This window comes from Myotis daubentonii, chromosome 5, assembly GCF_963259705.1.
Source record: "Myotis daubentonii chromosome 5, mMyoDau2.1, whole genome shotgun sequence".
In the NCBI taxonomy this organism is placed as follows: Eukaryota; Metazoa; Chordata; class Mammalia; order Chiroptera; family Vespertilionidae; genus Myotis; species Myotis daubentonii.
Genome location: NC_081844.1, coordinates 66,401,588 through 66,420,729, shown reverse-complemented (window position 1 = coordinate 66,420,729; position 19,142 = coordinate 66,401,588). Strand labels below are relative to the sequence as shown.

The 19,142-nt window shown below is 39.6% G+C and overlaps 1 long non-coding RNA gene across 1 annotated transcript in view; it reads left to right on the top strand.

Annotated features, from left to right (window-relative positions):
• The first annotated feature begins 10,218 nt into the window (after positions 1-10,218).
• The window catches only part of LOC132234303 (uncharacterized), an 887,296-nt gene continuing 878,372 nt past the window's right edge, over positions 10,219-19,142 (top strand). Inside the window, exon 1 of the long non-coding RNA XR_009452882.1 lies at positions 10,219-10,505. This is a non-coding gene — a long non-coding RNA (uncharacterized LOC132234303). The remainder of the gene's footprint in view (positions 10,506-19,142) is intronic.

Sequence of the window (19,142 nt, the reverse complement as noted above, 5' to 3'; positions counted from 1 at the left end):
GACTGCTAAGAAAGAAATAACATTTCAGCTCTTTTCTCTCACCTTGGAGCAGCAATTTTCAACCTTTTTCATCTCATGGCACACATAACTAATTACTAAAACTCTGTGGCACACCCAAAAATAATTTTTTTTGCCAATCTGACAAAAATGGGCATGCTTTTGATTTATTCACACGACGGCTATTGTTGGTGTTGACGGTTATTCTTTTATTGGACAATCTAAGGGAAAGAGACCAATGACCCTGACTAAACAGTCAGGTATTGCATGTTTTAAAAAATTATTGCGGCACACTAGTCGAAAATTGTTGCCTTGGTGCCACTTAGCACTCTGCCTCCTATGTCTCATCCTCAATGCAACCCCTGAGTGTTGGCCACTTCATCTATTCAGCCAGTTAATACAGGGATCCAATGCATTTCTCTTTGTCAGATTCATCCCTTCTCGCTACAGCAGGCAGCATAATAAGTCCATTTACTCTCACTTAACGTCCACAAGGCAAACAGATTTCTGCCGATCTAAGAGACAGAACCCTAAAGCCCTCCCAGACAGACTATACTGCACAGGCAAGCGAATGTAGGCACTGAGGTGCAGGATTCGAACAGGATGGCACTTTAGATAAGGGATGGGTGGAGGGCATAACATATGGAGAATTCTCAGCAGCCCGTCATCCCTCACTCTCTCTTCCTCCTTAGCCCAAAGCTCTGAGAGGAAAGATCTGTTCATACTCATCTCACCATCTTACTTTCCTGCCTCTCATTGTGTTTATTCCAAATTTTCATTAAGATAAGGAGCAGTTACTATTTTACTGCCCCGAGTCGTAACACTGATAATAGCTCATAGTGACTAGGTAATGTATGTGATGTGAGTTTACTCTTTGCATAGAGGAAAACGCTTTAAGCTGGATTCTCAAAACCTTTAAGGCAAGTGTTTGAGATTTTTCTCTCAATAATTCTAGTAATCTTATCCTTGCATTTCAGAAACCACTATTACCTGTATGCGTTCAGCTCACATTATGCTTGAAATCTTTTTCCAAGAGCTAGACACTTTAGGTGCACAGGGTAAAGAGGGCAGGGAATCAAAAAAGAATAACACAGGTTTTCAAAATCACATTCACTTTTATCTCCCCATTCCCTTAATAATGAAAAATCTTGACTATTCCCACATTATCTCATTAAAGTAAGGTTGGAATGAATAGCCTTGTTCAGTCTTCTGTGTAAATGTGATCAGTTCTTTAAGGCAGTGAGTAATACAATAGCAGGATCTGAGTGTATTCAAAAGTGTTCTCCCTGTAGATAAATTGCCTTCTAAAATGTCTTACTAATCTACACTCCAGCAAGCAACCTCAGAGTATAATTTTCCTCATGCCTTCACCAACAGTTGGCATTAGCAAACCGTAGAAACATTCCTTTTATTATGAACATCTTATTTCATTGATATATTTTATGCTTTAACCGGTAAGAATGTGTTTTTTTTTGATGCAAGCAGTAAACATTAACGCTATTCAGTTAAATAATAGGAAATGTACCCATAATGAGAAGTTTCGAAAACACTGTATCTCCAATGCGCCATGAGCAAGGCTCCAAGTCCACTGCTCCGCACTTCCTTACGTTCGCTTTGCTCCCTGTGTTTGCTTTGTCCTCGGGCTAGACCTCATTCTGGGCATTTAATGGCATCAGCAATTTCAGCTCTTGCTTCTAGAGACAACAGTGTCCAGAGGCATGAAAGAAGCCATTTCTTCCTCATGTACTTAAAAGCAAAAAAACAAAACAACAAAAAACAAAAAAGGATAGAAAATAATTCCCACAGGTCACTCGGTGCCCCTGACTGCTTCTCAATGAATATTAGCAAAAATCGCCTAATGTGTACACCAGTCACCAGTAAGAAATTAGTTTATACTATGTAGATTATAAGGTTGGTTTCTACCCAAGAGGAGGAACCAGATTCTTTGAACAGGAGAGTAGCTGGCCTTTCTTGAAGTGCCTGGCCATGAGGAAGACAGAGGAATGTAGACTAATGAGAAATTCTGTTCTGGAAAAATTCCAAGGATGCCGGATGAATGACATCGAGGCAGACACAGTTTCTGTTATCTTTTTGCAAGAAAAAAGAGAAAAGTAACCATCCCTACTAAAGATATCCCAAATGAAGAATAAAGTATATTTAAATAAAAATATTATAACAAGTATATAAAGAGAATGAAATATACCTCAGGGTAAAATCCATGGGATTTCCTGAGACACAGCTTCAATTTATAAAATATTAGAGTGCTTTTAACTACAAAGTTATGTGATCACTAATATATTTTATGAAAATATATTAGCACACACAGATGATTAATTTTAATGTTTCAAAATATGAACAAAGATAGGACTTAAATATATCTTCTTCACAAGTCAATCGCTAAACAAAATATTTCAGTAAGATAGGAAAATTAGCACAGCAACATTGTAGGGATCAATGTCTGGCCTCTGGTAAAATGGCTTTCTCAGTGAGGTTAATCCTGTTCTTTTTACCACTGAAAATGTAAATGTATTTGAAGGCTGACAAAATATCGGAGCTCATATTTTAAACGCAGATACTATAAATAAATATTCAAGTAAACATGTAATAAACTGGTGATAAGTTCTAAGGAGAAGGTGTGGAGCATGCAGAAGAGTTTAGGACAGTGATAGCGAACCTATGACACGCGTGTCAGAGGTGACACGTGGACTCATTTTTTTTGGTTGATTTTTCTTTGTTAAATGGCAGTTAAATATATAAAAAATAAATATCAAAAATATAAGTCTTTGTTTTACTATGGTTGCAAAGATCAAAAATTTCTATATGTGACACGGCACCAGAGTTAAGTTAGAGTTTTTCAAAATGCTGACACGCCGAGCTCAAAAGGTTCGCCATCACTGGTTAAGGATGTGCCTGGATATGATGCAGCTTATTATTCTACATATGGTGATTGGTTAAGGCCTGCCTTAGAAGGTAACATTGGATCAGACACTGGTGGGGAGTAAGGGAAGGAGTCATGCAGACACCAGGGCATTTTACAATCCAGGTAGACAGAGAAGTATAAAAAATTAGAAAAACAATTCAGTGACATTTTCTAGATAAGATAGAAAAGAGACTGGCACAATGGTAAAATTGTTCACTTTGCAAATGTTATTTTTACTTTTTTCTTAAATTTTTCATAGTCAAGACCTAGTTGAGGAAGCATAAAATAACACATAAAAATTTCACTATATTGAAACTCTCAGCCACATTCATATTCTATTTCACCAAGGATATTATAAGCAAAGGAAAAATAATGACTACATCTGGATACATATTTTTATTAAACAAGGCTTCTTTTTATATTATGATCACCAGCTCTAGCACTTCTTAGGCACATCTTCAAGCTTACTACAAATGCTACCATTCGTTTTCAGTGACAGGTTCTGAACATTTCTATGAAGAGCTATGGCTAAAAATGTGTCACAGCTTGTAAAATATCTCTAGGGGAAAGACATAGTGTGTCTGTCATAATTGAGTCAGTAGAAACAGAGATCCTACAATGGGCAGAGGCAATTATCCAAGTTCTGGTATGTAACTCAGTTTCTTTAGAATTATTCAAAAGGTTGATTCAGTAAGATAATGTATGTAACACTTTTAAAATATAGCATATGCTTAATGAATAGTTACTATTTTGATTGTGATATCTATTATTCCATTCCATGTTCCCAATGTATTTTTGAGATTACTGTTTTGTTTCCCCTCCACTTGTATAGGCTTAAATTCTAGTGTACTTGAAGGTGTTGAATATGTACCCACTCTTGGAAATGCAGTGTGTGTTTGTGTGTGTGTATGTGTGTGTCTCCTTATCCTATATAATAAAAGCCTAATATTCTAAGTGTCTGGTTGTCCAGTGACTGGTCAACTGTTCAACCAATCCAAGTGTAATATGCTAATGATATGCTAAGGTCTCTCAACCTCTCTCTATGACTTGCACTGACCACCTTAGGGCAGACAGTTGACTGGTCAACCAGTCGCTATGATGTGCGCTGATCACTAGGGGCCGATGCTCTGACCAGTAGGTTAGCTTGCTGCTGGGGTCCAGATGATCAGGGCTGAGTGAGATGGGCCAGACACACCCTGGAGCCCTCTGTGGTCCCTCCCCAGCTGGCCAACCTCCCGCGTACCTCCCCAGCCCCGATTGTGCACTGGTGGGGTCCCTTGGCCTGGCCTACACACTCTTGCAATCTGGGACCCCTTGGGGGATGTCGAAGAGCTGGCTTCAGCCCCACCCCACAGGCTACTCCCCTTGGGAGGGTGCCTGATGCAAGGCTCACCCAGAGGGGCCCCATCTATGCACAAATTTGTGCACCGGGCCTCTAGTAGATACATAAATGCTATTCTGCTGTAGCTCTTATAATAGAGTCTGAGTCCATTCTATAGTTTACTGACAGCTTTAAAGCTCAATCCTTCCCCTTTCCTTTTGCTCCACAGCTGAAGAAACTAATAAGAAAGCAAAGGGTGATCTCTCCTTTGGTGGGAAGTGGAAGTTCAAATCATGATTTGTCTTCCCATGCATGGAAACACTCATTTTAGCCCACATCCTAACCACAATAAAAACTCTAACTAGTCTCCCTCTCTGCTCTCTTAAGCCACATTTTTTACCATTTTAGGGGCAGCCTTCTCTTTCCAGAAAATCTCATGAGTGTGGCATCATCAGTTTTGACCTTGCAACCAAATGTTGAATGGAGATCCATCCTATTACTGTAGAGTAGCCAAAACACATCTCTTTCTGTTCCTTCCTTGTCCCTGTCACTTATAATGTTACTATTTTGTAACAGATATCCTATATAATAAAGAGCTAATATGCTAATTAAACCAAACAGTCAGACGCCCTTCCATACAAACTTCTGGATAAAGCCGGGGCTGCGAGGGGCTGTGAGGGCTGGCCAAGGCTGTGAAGACCAAGCCCCTTTCACAGATTTTGTGCATTGGGCCTCTAGTATATATATAAAAATATATGTATATTACAAAACAAAATATATTTTGTAATATGTATGTACATATGTAAATATATATGTAGATATAGATATACATATACACACACAGAGACACAAGGTGGGCAAAAGTAGGTTTATAGTTGTAGTATGCAACACAGTTTATTTTATATTATTATTTATTAATTACTGTATTATTTATTTGTATCACAACTGTAAACCTACTTTTGCCCAGCCTGTATATTTAAAGAGACACACACAGGTATATCTACATTGAGGTCGTACTTCCTGCCATATAGTACTAATACTTAACTTATCTATATCCATATTGGTTCACACTGGGTTGCTATGCATTCTCTACCTTTGTAAAGGTAACTGGGGTAAACATTTTTAATATTTATTTCCATGAACCTAAATAATCCTATTTTGGGATTGTACCCAAATCTGGTATTGCATGTGCATATCCTTCATGCATTTTTAATTTTTTGTTCCTTTTATTCCAATGATAATAATGCAATATTGAATTATATGTGACTTATGATTTGTACCCTACTTATCATTCTCTGGCAAATCTTCCCATTTTCTACTAGCTTATTGATGGTGTGGAAAAGAGTCATGTTACATTTGACTAAATATTACTATAATCTCTCAAACACTTGAGTAGCTTGTGGATTGTGTTAGGTTTTTCATAGTGATGGCCATAGCTACTTCTATTCCCTTCCAATTCTCTTTTTCTCTATGGCCTTAGAGTTTTTGGCAAGTATTGCTTTAAACAATAGCAGTGAGCTCACATATTCATGCATTTTCCTGATCTTAAAGTGAATATGTCTCCAGTTTTTTCATTAAGCTTGTTTACCGAATATTTTAGGGTGGAGCCATTATTAGCCTATAAATAAACTTTTATCTTCCAAATTATCTTGTGTGCGTGTTTTTTTTTCTTCTCACAGGTAATGTAGAATATTATGAAATTTCTCTGTAAATTAATTTCTTAACATTTTAACTATAAATTCCTCTCTTGTGAGACAGGTTCTTGTGTGTCATATTCCTAAAATTTGACCAGCCATAAGTCAAGTTTCAACAGTGCATTGGGTTCAATAAAAATGAGTAGATATATTTTAACCACTTTAAGTACAACAGGTAAACCTAGATTGCCTCAGTATATACACTGAGTGGCCAGATTATTATGACGACCTGACGTTTGTAGACAAATAAGCTATAATTTCGTGCTGAAGTTGCTAGAGGGCCAGACCATTATAAATAGGGAAGCAGGTTGTTTACCACAACAGTAGAAGTGATTTTTTTCTGAAGATATGGGTAAATAACGCAATTTAACAGCCTTTAAATGTGGGATATATTTGAACGTGAGTGGCCAGATTATTATGACCACCCCATCAGTTCTTCGTTGGGCCACCTTTTGCCTTTGATACTGCGGCGATTCTTCTTGACATTGATTTCACGAGATGTTGAAAGATGATGCGAGGAATCTGACACCATGCCTGATGAATAGCACTGTCCAGTTCTGTGAGATTTGATGGTTGTGGCACCAGCTGCCTGATGGCTCTTTTAACTTCATCCCACAAATGCTCAATTGGATTGAGATCTGGTGATTGTGGGGCCAACTAAGCAAGGTAAAGTCTCCCTCATGTGCTTGAAACCACTCCTGCACGATACGAGCACCGTGGCATGGCGCATTGTCTTGTTGGAAGAAGCCATTTCCATTGGGATACGCCATCAACATGATAGGATGAACCTGATCAGCAACAATACTTAGGTATGTTGTGCTATTTGGACATTGTTCCACACGAATTAAAAGGCCCAGATCATGCCAGAAAAACATGCCCCAAACCATAACACTGCCCCCACCAGCTTGAAGGGTTGTACTCATGCATGTGGGGTGCATGCTTTCCTGCTGTTTCCACCAAATTCTCACTCTGCCATCTGCATGATGCAACTGGAAACGTGATTCATTGGACCACATGACTTTTTTCCAATGCTCAACTGTCCAATCCTTGTGTTCCTGTGTGAATTGGAGACATTTTTATCTTGGTAACTGTAGACAGCAAAGGTGTTCGAACAGGTCTTTGGCTTCCATATCCCATACAATGCTGTGTACAGCTAATTTGCCTACAAACATCAGGTGGTCATAATAATCTGGTCACTCAGGGCATATAGTTGGATACCTCTTTTTGACTGAACCAATAAGAAATTGTTCTAAAAGTAAAGATGATACTGCATTCTTTATGTAAAGCTAAGATAAAAAATGACTGTTCAGATAACTACATTTTGCTGATTTGCCTACCCTTGTGTTTATCCATTGGGCTAAGTGGATATTCAGGGGAACTTAGCTGTCACCTATTAAAATATAAACTACTACAATTTTTATATAAGACATCCATCATTATACCAAAAAACAGTAGGCAGGAACCAATTCTTGGAGCTTTAACTGTTTTTACTGATGGGTCATCAAATGGGAAAGTTGCCTATCATACTATAAATTCTGACAAAGTCATACTGACCAGTCATACTTCTGTGCAAAGAACTGAATTAAAAGCTATTAAGGCTGCGTTGCAAGATTTCCAACAGCCTGTTAACATAATTTCTGATTCCTCTTATGCTTCGGGCTTAGTCAGTAGAATTGAAACTTCCCGGTTGAAATGGTTTAGTGACCAAAGTTTATTCTTACTATTTAAGCAAGTTCAACAGATTGTGCAGCAGAGAAAATACCCTTTTTATATCACCCACATCAGGGCTCACAGCATATTACCTAGCCCATTAACTAAGGGAAATGCACATGCTGATCAATTGGTTGCTTTATTAAAAGAGGCTTCAGAGTCTCATCAGCTTTTAAAAATCCCAACTTGAAAAACAAAAAAAGGGGGATGATGGAGAAATCACCTACAGGTAGGCTGCACCTAGCTTTAATTACTATAAATCTTTTCACTTGTGATGCTAATGGAAAGACACCTATGGAGCTACATTGGTGTCAGAATAAAAGGAACAGCCCAGAGACCACCTGGGGCATGGTAAAGTGAAGTATGGTAATAATTAATTCAGGTAAAAACTATAAGTTTCATATGTCTTACAAGGCACATTTTTCCTTTACCTGGGAAGGACAGCACAGCTATCCCAAGTTCAGAGGGCTCCAGTTAGCATGTCAACTCAGTGTTCTGGAGACCCAAAACTGCCTAAGTGCCTAAGTTTAACCCAGGTCACTCAAGGCGTTCTAGACCCAAAACTGTAATTTAGATAACATGCCTAAGTTTAACCTAGGTCACCAAGGACCTAGATAATGTGTTCATCCAAAACTGTAATTTAGATAGCATACTGTCTCTGCTTCTGTAAATTTCTTCTTTTTTTTTGAAAACTAGGTTCCTCATTCCAAACCTTGAGACAGCCAGTTTAGAAAATTAAGTTGCCATGACCTAGAACAAAGAATATTCTTACATGGTATTATTCTACAAGTTTCATTAATAATTTTTGATGCTTTACAACAGTATATTGTGCATTTATCCCAAACAAACTTATAAATTAATTCTTTGACATGAAGGGATTTATTCCCTCCTGGGAAGGCACTTAAGCATTCTGTATTGACCTCACTCAATTTTTTTTGCCAAGAGGAATCCAATTGCCTATAGCTGTTACCTGAACTCTCCGTTCAAGCTGGGATCATGAAAAGCTGGTACCATGGATCTGTCTCTTGCCCAATGGCGTAAGCTGGGCCCTCTCTGGAGAAGAAACCTGGGTTCCCTGTGATCAATGCCGGGGCCCCGCCAGCAGGCGGGGGGATCCAAAGGCAGTTGCTGGGCATGGAGGCCAGAGGGACATAGGTTAACAAGGAGACAGAACTGAACCTCACATCACCCTACTTGGCCCAGAGATGGTTGGTAGTCAAAGACGGGTAAGACCCCACAGGGTGGGGCAACCTAAGACAGGCACAGTCGGGGGCCAGTAGGAGAGAACTTGGGGTTCAACAGAGGTGGGGCACAGATCCTCACCCCCCACAATGGTGCAGGGGCTTGAACACTCACCCCTTCTGTGGAAGGTCTCCTGTCCCCATGGCTGCTTCTTGCTTCCCATGCCCAGCCCAGATCAGGAACCAAATAACAGAAGAGACTTGGTCCAGCTGAAAATGGTACCCAGAAAAACGAAGGCTTAGTTTAACAGACTCTAAATTTAAATCTAGCCTAACAACAGGAATGCTCAGAACTCCTCAAGGATGTAAAATGATCCTTTCAATTAATATTTACAGTGTAAATTAAGATCATTTCCGAGACCGGTTTGGCTCAGTGGATAGAGTGTCGGCCTGCGGACTGAAAGGTCCTAGGTTCAATTCCGGGCAAGGGCATGTACCTGGGTTGCGGGCACATCCCCAGTAGGAGATGTGCAGGAGGCGGCTGATCGATGTTTCTCTCTCATCGATGTTTCTAACTCTCTATCTCTCTCCCTTCCTCTCTGTAAAAAATCAATAAAATATATTTAAAAAAAAAGATCATTGTTAGAATATTAAATTGACAGTAAAATAATTGTCAAGTTTTCAAATTAATTAAATTTGGCTAACTTGAAATAAGTAATTATTCATATAGTATTAACCAAAATTTTCATTTCATGGTAAAATTGCTTAACATGCAATGAACGTAAAGCAGTCATATTTTTGTGCAGAAAAAAAATAAAAATTTAAAGTTATCTAGACTGCATTAAAAAATTTTTCATAAGCCTCCTAATTAAAACAAAAAAGGGGGATAGTGGAAGAATACCATGTAAGGAAAAATATCCTGTAATTAAATTACATCTAGAAAATTTTTTTCATTTATAATGCTAACAGCAAGACACCCTTGAAAAACATATGTGATGTCAAAATAAGCCAAAGGAAAATCATTTGGGCAAATATAAAAAGGATTCCCCAAGTAAAATTTCCTTTATTAACCTTTGGTCGAGAATATGTTTGTATACTTTCAGAGAACAATTCCAAGACCATGTGGATTCCTGCAACAAGGGATCCCGGAGAGTGCCGGGGTCCAACCCCAGCAGGTCCAGGGGTTCCCAAAGGTGTAGACGGAGTTGGCGAAGAAGGAAGGACACGGAGACAGTGTTCAGTTGATCAGCAGTCTAGCCAGGATCTCCAGCCAGGATCTCCAGCCAAGTTCTGGTCTGGATCTCCAGAGAGGTTCTGCTTAGGATCTCCAGCCAGGTTCTGTGTCCATGTTCTTCATCACAGAACCTGGCTGTCCCTGTTCGGGCGCCAGATGCTGGGGTCCAACTCCAGCAGGTCCAGGGGTCCCCAAAGGTGTGGACGGAGTCGGCGAAGAAGGAATGACACGGAGACAGCGTTCAGTTGATCAGCAGCCTAGCCAGGATCTCTAGCCAGGATCTCCAGCCAAGTTCTGGTCTGGATCTCCAGTGAAGTTCTGGTCTGGATCTCCAGCGAAGTTCTGGTTAGGATCTCCAGCCAGGTTCTGTGTCCATGTTCTCTTGCTAGGTTCTCCAGCCAGGTTCTCCAGGTTCTCCAGGCAGGTTCTGTCTGAGATCTCTAGCCAGGTTCGGTCACCAAGTTCTAGTCAGGTTCTCTTGCCAATTTCTGTAGTCAGGTTCAGTCCAGGATCTTTTGCCATGTTCTCTCCAGCAAAGTTCTTCTGTCTCTAGAGAACGTTCTGTGTAGGTTCTGTGCCTAGGTTCTGTCTCTCTTGGTTCTGTCTTCTTAGTTCTGTGTCCTAAGTTCTGTCTCTTTCTGTCTTGTTACATCTGTATTTATACCAGTTGATTCAATCCTATCAATCTCTATTACAAAGGTTAGGGCGTTTCTTATCTCCATTCCAGGGAGTAAAGATTATGTAGCTTAAGCATGATTGTTCGTAGTTAAAGTGATTAATTACCCTCCTGGCACTTAGTTGAGGGGTTTTATTCCCTCCCTAACTTCAGGGGAAAATCCCTACCTGGGGAAACAACCTTTCTCAGAGACCTTGGTTAAAACACATAGTGCCAAGAAGGTGAGCAAACATATTAAGAACAGTATGCCATATATGCCAGGTCCCTTGAAACAGCAAGCATGGACCGGCTCCCAGCAGGAGAGAAATTGACCAGATTGCTCCAGCCACAAAGACAGGAGGGACAGTTCAGAGATGGAGATGGTGAAGACGCCTTGCCATGCTAGCAGTCAGCAGCTGTGCGGCGCTGCAGGGTGCCCAGGACCAAACCAGAGAGGACCAGACCTGCATTTGTCCACCATCCAGAACCAGCATTTCATTGCTGGCATGTACACATGAACTGTCAGACATTGAAACTTGGACTCAGAACTGTTGGACATTGATTTTGGGACTTAAACATTTTTTGTTCTTATATGTTTATTTCTGGTTTTTTAAGGAAAAAATAAGGGGGAGATGTGGGAAACTGTTTATTGCCTTCACTATCTGATAAGCGTAGATAGAGACCCTCCCCCCTCCCCCGAAGGCTGGGTGCCTTTGAAACCCTAGCAAAGGTCGGTGCTAGGCGCCACCTCTGTTTGTCCAGACAGTGGTAGCTGAAACTACTCCCCCATTTATTATTATGTAAATCCTTGCTGATGGGCTAGTCTGCTTGTTACTAGGGGGTCACCTGCCTAAGGGCTATGCTATGGGTACATCCCAGATCAATAAAAGCTTGGTGAGGCCTGAGCACGGAGGAAGTCCTTCGGGACTTGCCACCTGGTCCCCCAATATTGCAAAATTATCTCGTGTCTTTTTCTCTCATTTGTTGTGCGGCTCCTCTTTCAGATACCGAACCCTACTCCATGCAGAACGTGGAGGGAGTCTTACTCGACACATGTATAAACTTTTTTTAAAAAACATCACTTGATAAAAAACATATCTTTGGTCTTAAAAATTATATTTAACTGCAAATGCTCTCATAAATGTACATTTAAAGGGCCTAATAAGACTGCTAGTAAATGTCAATTGCAAATGTTCTTTGTAAATGTCAATTTGTGAAGTTCATAAAAATAGCTTTGAAATGTTCTTGCAAATATCCCTATGATTTGGATTTACTGATAAGAGAATGAAAATGTTAGAATTATATCTTATTATATTTTTATCAAATCCAAAATAATTATAAGCCCTACTATAAAACAAGCTCAGTGCTATATGATATAGAGAATTTATGTGTTTGTGTGTGTGCTCAGAAGTGATTTCATAATAAATAAAATTCAAAATAATATAATCATGTACAATAAAAGTAAAATGAAACTGAAGAAGAGAAATATACATGTAAATTTGAGAAAAAGACCTAGGAGTTCAGCTGAATGTTCAAAACTGAAAAAATTAAAGCACTAAATGAAATGTTGCAGTAAATGTGGATAATTTTTATGCATTAATACTTCATTCATTCAAGAGTCTTAAAGGCTTGTTAATATATTTAGTTATTTTTATTACAATAACAAGTTATTTTAATTGTTAGTAATACTGGAAGACATAGAAAATCTCTCCTTTTCCTCTCTGTTTAAACTATCCACTTATTTAATTCCTAAGTGAATGAAATCAAATATTCAATACAACAGCTTCATAGTCTTCATCATGTTTTCTTGTTCTTTGGTTCGTAAATGTAATAGAATCATGACAAAAATAATGCTGTTAACAACTCCTCTTGTATTGACCTATCCTATATAATAAAAAGCTAATATACAAATTGTCCCCTCAGGAGTTTGACCAGGAGTTTGATCGCTCGCTATGATGTGTGCTGACCACCAGGGGGTGGTACAGAACATGGAGGGCAACCAGAAACAGCAGCGGGGCACTGTGGGAGTGAGGGAAGGAGGAGATAGGGAGGCCAGGAGGCAAGAGAACTGCGCTGGTGGTGAGGGAAGAAGGAGGCAGAGAGGTAGGGAACCTGATTGGCCCTGATCACCGACCAGGCCTAGGGACCCTACCTGTGCATGAATTTCATGCACTGGACCTCTAGTCCTATCTAATAAAAGAGAAAAATGGTAATTGGCGTACGACGATACCCTTTTCATTGGCTAATCAGGGCTATACGCAAATTAACTGCCAACTAAGATTGGCAGTTAACTGCCAACAAGATGGCGGTTAATTTGCATATGTAGGCACAATGCAGGGAGGCGAAAGGGAAAGCAGGAAGAAGCTCCCTGCCACTGACAGTGATCGGAAACCCAGGAGGGAGCTAAGAGGTGGGGGGCAGGGCAAAGGCGGCCCTGGGGCCGCCTTTGCCTTGCCCCCCAGCCATGATCGGAGAATCAGGTGCCTTTTCCGCCCTGGCCAGTGATAGCAGGAAGTAGGGTTGGAGCCAGAGATGGGAGCTGGGCACGGTCGAAGCTGGCAGTCCCAGGAGCTAGGGGTCCCTTGCCTGGGCCTAAAGCGAAGCCCACGATCGCGGGGCCGCTGCAGCTGCGGGTCCCTGCTGCCCGGGCCGGACGCCTCAGCCAGAGGCCTCAGGCCTAGCCAAGGGGCCGATCCGGTGATTGGTGATCGGAGGGTGATGAGGGTCAACTCCTCTGGCCGAGGCATCAGGCCTGGGTGGGGAGCGGAGCCGGGTATTGGGGGGATATGATGGTCCCCTTGCCCAGGCCTGAAGCCTGGGTCAGAGGCATCAGGCTTGGGCGGGGGGTGGAGCAAGCGATCAGAGGGAGTTGGGGGTCCCCTGCCCAGGCATGATTCCTGGGCCAGAGGCCTCAGGCCTGGGCGGGGGCCAGAGCCAGTGATCAGGGGGAGATGGGGGTCCCCTGTCCAAGCCTGACACCTCTGGCGGAGGCGTCAGGCCTGGGCAAGGGGCCGATCAGGCGATCGGAGGGTGATGGGGGTCTACGCCTCTGGCTGAGGCATCAGGCCTGGGCTGGGGGCAGAACCAGTGATGGGGGGAAATGAGGATCCCCTGCCCAGGCCTGACGCCTCTGTCAGAGGTGTCAGGCCTGGGCAAGGGGCCAATCCTGCGATTGGAGGGTGATGGGGGTCAACGCCTGAGGGCTCCCAGTATGTGAGAGGGGGCAGGCTGGGCTGAGGGACACTCCCCCCACACACACACATATACACCCAGTGCACGAATTTCGTGCACCGGGCCCCTAGTATTATATAAGATCTTATCTAATTATAACAGATGTCTTTCCTGGTGGACTTGTGTTGCTCTAGTTGTCCTCTTTGATTTATTTTTCAGATTTATAATGCATTAATCTTTGGCCAATATAGCAACAATGGCAGTAAAAACACCAATACCCCTAGTCATTGCCTTCAAACTGTGTATTTCTAGGATAAGAATATAAGACAACCATGGAAGAGGGGTGATCCAACACTTTCACAAAAACAGTGGATGGAGAAACACTTTTGCCACTAACTTTTAAATAATAATATCTGCAGTTATGGAAATGTTATGATCACCAAAAACAGTAAAAATTAAAAAAAAATAAGAGAAACAGAATTTGTTCTACATTTTTTGGCAGTTCTTTTTACTACTTATATTTTAATGTATCATATGATCTATAGATTTAATAATGTGATATGAATGCTTTTAAGCAGAGCCTTTTAGACATTATAACAAAGTTAGCAAGGTCACATAATCATCCATAAATTTTCTAGAGTATTGCAGCATTAATTGCTTTGGTAGATTTAAAAATAAAGTGATTTGTTTTGCTCTCCAATTTCCTACCTATATGCAGCTCAGTTATTAGTAGGTGTGGGCATATTGTCCTCTAATGAAAATTTTCAAGCCATCTTTATTACCAAGTCAGTAAAACAAAGTGTTGAAATGCAGATTGCATTGATTTGCTCCCAGTTATTGCAAGGTAAGAGGAAACAGTTATCTTAGGGTAAATCAATATAATCTACATTAAAGTACATTGTCTCTTAGAGTGCCAGGAAATATTCAGTGATCTCCACCATAAAGGGGGCCATTGTGACCACCTTATGTTGTCAGTCCTTAAATTTATGTCCCTAGCACTTCAAGGTAAGCAAGAGTTGTAAACTTTTTTACAACCTAAATTTAGTGTCCACTGAGTTTCCCCTTAGTGCTTCTAGTTTCTGATCAGGTAGGGAATCAGGGTATGATTAATTTGTCATAAATGAATATGACTATCCAGACTCTAAATATATCCTCAATGTATAAATGTCTTGATGTCATTAATATCCAAAAACTTATTTTCATAATCATTTCTTTATTATAAAACTAGAGGCCTAGTGCACAAAAATTCGTGTACTCGGGGGTGTCTCTCAGCCCAGCCTGTGCCCTCTTGCAGTCTGGGACCCCGTGGGGGATGTCCGACTGATTGCTTAGGCCTGTTCCACTGTGGAAGTGCATTGAGCATCTGCCCTCTGGTGATCAGTGTGCATCATAGTGACCGGTCATTCTCGGTCATTCCACCATTAGGGTCAATTTGCAGATTACCCTTTTATTTTATAGGATTATGGTTTTATTAAATATGAATATCTAAAAAATAAATATGTGGTTTTACTCTGATAGTCTCTCCAAGAAGTCTCTACAAGTGGTGGAGGTGAACCTCAACTTTCCTGAAGTGATCCAAAGGAACTTCACTTTTAATCATTTCCCATGCAATATTAATTTGTTTCTATGAACAAAACTAAATTCTGTAAATGGTGTTGCTAAGAAAAAAATAAAACAGCAAATGGATTATTTGACATATAAATATATCGGCAGGGAATAAAATATAGGAAGCATAGGACATCTTCTAATATTTTTATTATGATATAAGAATTTATGCATTTTTCAATTTATAGAACCTTTAAATGTTCTCAATCATAAAGGGAAAACTGTATTTCCGATCACAGAAGATGATGTTGAGTTTCAAAGAGGGAGGTGTGGGAAAGCTGTGGTCTATGAGATCATGCCCATTATTGCTTGATTGACAAGTCATGTCTGACTGTCATGAGAATAGAAGTGAGAAGTGGAATTCTAAGCCTTTGAGAGTATTTGAAACATTCTAAAAATATGATGTTATAAATCCATAAACAAAGATATTTTGTGAAAGTCTTATAATTACAAATTTGGATAATTCAAAAAGTGACTCTGTCCTGGATTTACTTTCAATTTATGTTATTATAACTCAAATATGCATGCAAAATTGCTTGACAATAAAATTAAGTGTTCCTGATATGTATGTTTTTAAACTTGTCATGTTTTCTCCACTTTACTTGTTGTAAAGCTATTTATTAGCTCTTTACTTAAGAGCCATTCTCCTTTTCTGATAGTTGCATAGTACCTTCATTTTGAGAAAGAGATTTCACAATGCTCTGGGAAGTTGGACCCATCCCCAAGACCTGACAATAAATTCAATCATAGTCACCCCATTTTCTTTTGTAATGAATGGTTTAAGTATATGGGGGCCATCATTAAATTCTGATCAGTGAAATGTATTCTAATATCTGATGGAAGGATTTAGGGAAAACATTGCCTTCTTATTAAAAGAGAAGTATATTAAAGAGAAATTGTTTATCTCAACTTTGACAAAAAGAATTTGAGAAAGTGATGCCTGCAGTGGGTGCATCTCTCTTGTGACCAGATGTGTAGGGAAAAAATGTGCTACCTATGACAGTAGAAAGATATGTCTCCAATATTAAAACAGAAAGAAAAACAAAATTAAAATCATTCCTAGGTTCTAAGTACCCTTCCAGGCTTCATTATGACACTCACTTAAGGTTTTAGACTGTTTGTACACTGTTCTTTGCACTTTCTCTGTCTTTAGTGTAGTCTCTCTTCTCCAACAGTCCCCTCATGTGAAAGGACATCATTTCCTCCATGTGGACAATCCCAGTGGACCCTTTACTCTTCTCCTTTTACTTGTCTGGTTAACAACATCCCAGATAGATAAAACCCTCCTTTTGAAATACTTCCTCTCTCTGTTCATGTGACCCATACATCTCTGATTTTCCTTGTTAGATTTGCCTATTAGTTGTAAATCCCCTTTCTTCTTAACTACTCCTGTAAATGCTTTCTTACTAGGCCATCTCCCTCCTTTTCTCTGTCAGACTCTCCCTAAACGATTTCATCTATTTCTATGACTTATGTGTGATTTTTTAATGACTCTCTAGTTCTTATTCCAGACCAGAGCGCTCCACTGAGCTCATAATAAATATGCTTAACTATCTTCTTAACATCTCTACTTGCTTGTTTCATAGTCATTTTAAATTTTAAAACTTACAAAATAAAAATCAGGACATTAGAAACTATCATTTTTCCTGCCATGATTTTTTACTGGTGTATTTTCTGCCTGCTTATTATAACATATAGTAGCACAAAGTTAGAAAACTGTTCTGTGGAACACAGTTTTGCTTATGTAATGCTCAACTTGGAATGGCTCTTTCTTTTAATAAAAGTTAGGGTGGCCATATCCCTATGGCAGCAGCATGCCCTAGAGCTCAGACAAGGAAGCTACGAATCTCTAAGTGAATGTAAATACATAGGCAGAACAACAGCTGTTGATACTTTGAAGATAAATTATAGCAGTGGAGCTCATTTTACATTTAAAATTTTTGAAAATGAATGTAGTATCGAGATCAGGAGTTGAACCTCTAGAAATGTAGCCAGTAATTATTTCTAACTGAAACTACACACTGACCTGATAGGATAGATACACAGAGGCTGACTGTACTCAGCAGTTAGGGTACTTGCCACCATAGAAGAGAAAGAGTTTTGTGAGCTGTGCTTTATTTCCCCACCTCTAATGCATGTTAGTGTGAGCACAAAAGACAACCTTGGGGTAATAGAGAAACAGGATTGATGACTGAAGCGGAGAAAATAATCTAAACACAAGAAGATGCACATGTTAAAAATTTTACAAATCCCTTCTTATTGAGAAATGTATGATGTATCCCAAATGTCCATGATGAACTTCAGTGACTGAAAGAATTGCATGTTATGCTACTCCAAGTTCCAGATTTAGTCATTCTCAATTATTTTGTTGTCTACACAGTCCTGGCCTGAAGAGCTCCTTTCAGATTTTTCTAGGAATATATAAATAACATGAAAAATTGAATAAAAATCTAATGCTCCTGACAACAGACCTGCAAAATTACACTCTGAACAAAGCATGGGTGCTCGTGATTAAATTACAGAAATGGTTAATTTCTAGTTTCCTAGCAAAGAGCTACAGTTTTTTAAGTTGATAAAATTATGTGTTTCTAGAAAAAATCCAAGAGCAGAAGGGACAATGTATGGTATTATTTGAGAGACTCCAATGTAATTTATTTATTTATACTTTTATTTTTTATTAATGAAGCTGACCCTGGCTATACCTTATAGTAAGTTTAACTTTTCAAAGAAAACTGCCAAACAATTTCCAAATTGATTGTATCATTTCCACCTGCAAGGTATCAGCATTTCATTTCTTTCACATCTTTAGTAATAGTTTGGGATGGTCAGTCTTTTGAATGTTAGCCAATGGTTGTGGACAGGTGTTTTATTATAGTTTTAATTTGAATTTCTCTAATGAGTAATGATGTTAAGCATCTTTTGATGTTCTTGTTGACAATTCTTACAGTTCTTTTGTGAATTGTCTATTAAACATTTATTCTGTTTTTCATATTGAGTTGATTTGATTATTGACTTGTAAGAATGCTCAATGCAAGTTGTCAGATATGTATGCAGTGAATATTTTCTCCCAAAATCTGTGACTTGCTTTTCATTTTCCTGTTGGTGTCCTGTAAAAGGTAAAAGTATTTAATTTTGATAATTTCAATTTATCAAAATTTTCTTTTCTATTTTGTGCTTTTGTTTTCTATTTGAGAAACTTTTGCCCACTCCAAGGTCACAAAGAGTTTTGCTTGTTTTCTTCTAGAAGTTTTATTTTTTTAGGATTTTATATTTTTAAAATAATCTCACATTATAAATGGTTCTCTTCTTTCATTAATGTAAATATTAAGATAAAGAATCATCTATTAGAAAACACGTGCAGGAGAACCAAGATGGCGGCATAGGTTAACGCCGGAGTTTGCTGCTTTGAACAACTACTTCAAAAGTGAAACCAAAAAAAGGAAGGGACATCACCCAGAACCACAGGAACGCTGGCTGAGTGGAAGTCCTACAACTAGGAGGAAAGAGAAACGCACACGGACACTCAGAGGAGGCGCAGTGCTGAAGTCAAATTCTGAGGTGCGGAGTGCGTGGAGCGGGCTGGCAGCGGAGGGCGCGGTTGTTGTTTTCAATCGGGAGGGAGTCGCAGACTCTGAGCACCACATCCGGGCGAGT